At 58.6% G+C, this 2,500-nt stretch overlaps 1 non-coding gene across 1 annotated transcript in view; it reads left to right on the top strand.

Annotated features, from left to right (window-relative positions):
• The first annotated feature begins 1,659 nt into the window (after positions 1-1,659).
• LOC124771353 overlaps positions 1,660-2,500 on the top strand; it is a 1,909-nt gene continuing 1,068 nt past the window's right edge. Inside the window, exon 1 of the ribosomal RNA XR_007013369.1 lies at positions 1,660-2,500. This exon is cut by the window's right edge and continues 1,068 nt beyond it. This is a non-coding gene — a ribosomal RNA (small subunit ribosomal RNA).

Here is a 2,500-nt window from a genome sequence, read left to right as displayed (position 1 = left end):
CCTTGCAAGTCTTGCTCACTTTCCACATGCTCCTGCTGTACACTGTAATGTGGATGGCAGCAGGACGTACATGCCGCCCCTCCCCACGTCCCCACCTTGCCCCCTGCCTTCGCAAGCTGGTTGGTGAGAAGTTTGCATGTTCAATGCCCTTCGCATGCGACGTACTCAGGCTACGTTGTGGTGCGGCCTGTGTCAACTGTCCGCTGATGTCGTACGCGTGAACCACAATCTGTACTGCACATTCGTCCTTATGTACTGAATGATACATCGTGGCACATGTGTGACCGCACAACGACTGCGCCCAAAAACGGCGGACCATACAGTGCAAATATTGTGCACGCAGCTACGTGTCGTCTCCCTATGAGAGCTGGATTGCAGTGTGGTACGCCATAGAGACGTGTGGGAGGAACGGACGCCGTGGATGGCGATCAGCATGAGCTGTCTGTTGATGTATTCGGACCTAGTCGTCTCTCCTCACACACCGTGATGGCATGGTGCACCGCGTTCCATATCTGCGACATGCTACAGAGGCCGGTTGACAGTCGTTCGAGCAATGGACATCGCATACGTACGGGGGCCACCTTCCACGTATTGTCTAGGCGTGCACATTTTGTTGCGTGTATGTGGGCAGACGTAGTGTGGCGTGACACCTGACACAGGCATGCAATAATCGTTGAAGTTGCAAATGGCGATGGACGCCTGCGTTTTCTGGTGAAGTTACGCAAATGAACAAATGGTAACCTGTTGTGGTGCGGTTGTTCTCGCTAGGGGTGAATCGGTGATGGCGACGATAGGTTGAGGTACTAACCGGTTGTTCCAGCGATACCCACCATGCCGACGAAACTGAACGGCATCTGGGTGTGAAGCGATACGCGGCGGTGGCTGGGTGGGACCGTCCCCGGCCGGTGAGGGGGCGCCTCCCGGCGTGCTGGCCGCGCGGTGCGTGGGCGCACGCGCTACAGCCGGCTGGTGGGGGCGGCCAGTGGCAGGCGCGCCGGCCGACGGACGCGGCAGGCGTCGCAGCTGCGCGCCGGCGCACCCTGCGCGCGGCGCCGTGCGGCCAAAGTAGGTCCTCGCGGGCCCGGTGCGAAGCGCGGTGGACATCTTCAGTGTGCTGGTCCGATTGAGGACTGTGTGCGTTGAGGATGCGCCGCCGCTCGGCGCCGCGACGCCGTCTGCTGCTCGGTCGCCCCAGCGGTTCTCGCTGGTGGTTTGTATCGCAGCTGTGCGGATGTGTTGGCGCGTGCGCTGTGCTGGGAGAGTTCGCTTCGGCACCCAAGTGGGGCTTTTGTCCTTCTGTGGCGCTGGCGTTGGAGCTGCCGGTCACCGTAGGTGGCGCGTGTTGTCTCCCGCCGGCAATGCCACGACAGCACGCTCCCGGGCCTCTGTCGGCAGCGGCAAGCTCAGTTGGGAGCACGGGTGGTCGCACCGAAAGCGTCTACTCGCCTAACTCCGGGCGATTGCGCCTCTCTCGAACCCGACCAAGTACTTGGGACGGCGCTGCGCGCCGCCGGGACCTGAGAGGGTTTCGAGGTGTATTGTGCAGGGGAGCTCAGCCTCCTCCTGTTTGCAGAATGATTGAGCGGACGCTTGCGTGTTCGCGCGGGCCCCCGGGACACACTCCCGGGCGGCCGGCTGCTCAGCTCTAGTTGACGCAGCTCCCTGGTTGATCCTGCCAGTAGTCATATGCTTGTCTCAAAGATTAAGCCATGCATGTCTCAGTACAAGCCGCATTAAGGTGAAACCGCGAATGGCTCATTAAATCAGTTATGGTTCCTTAGATCGTACCCACGTTACTTGGATAACTGTGGTAATTCTAGAGCTAATACATGCAAACAGAGTCCCGACCAGAGATGGAAGGGACGCTTTTATTAGATCAAAACCAATCGGTCGGCTCGTCCGGTCCGTTTGCCTTGGTGACTCTGAATAACTTTGGGCTGATCGCACGGTCCTCGTACCGGCGACGCATCTTTCAAATGTCTGCCTTATCAACTGTCGATGGTAGGTTCTGCGCCTACCATGGTTGTAACGGGTAACGGGGAATCAGGGTTCGATTCCGGAGAGGGAGCCTGAGAAACGGCTACCACATCCAAGGAAGGCAGCAGGCGCGCAAATTACCCACTCCCGGCACGGGGAGGTAGTGACGAAAAATAACGATACGGGACTCATCCGAGGCCCCGTAATCGGAATGAGTACACTTTAAATCCTTTAACGAGTATCTATTGGAGGGCAAGTCTGGTGCCAGCAGCCGCGGTAATTCCAGCTCCAATAGCGTATATTAAAGTTGTTGCGGTTAAAAAGCTCGTAGTTGGATTTGTGTCCCACGCTGTTGGTTCACCGCCCGTCGGTGTTTAACTGGCATGTATCGTGGGACGTCCTGCCGGTGGGGCGAGCTGAAGGCGTGCGACCGCCTCGTGCGTGCTCGTGCGTCCCGAGGCGGACCCCGTTGAAATCCTACCAGGGTGCTCTTTATTGAGTGTCTCGGTGGGCCGGCACGTTT

Source organism: Schistocerca piceifrons, unplaced genomic scaffold, assembly GCF_021461385.2.
Source record: "Schistocerca piceifrons isolate TAMUIC-IGC-003096 unplaced genomic scaffold, iqSchPice1.1 HiC_scaffold_936, whole genome shotgun sequence".
NCBI lineage: Eukaryota > Metazoa > Arthropoda > Insecta > Orthoptera > Acrididae > Schistocerca > Schistocerca piceifrons.
This window is presented reverse-complemented; position numbering and strand designations above follow the sequence as displayed.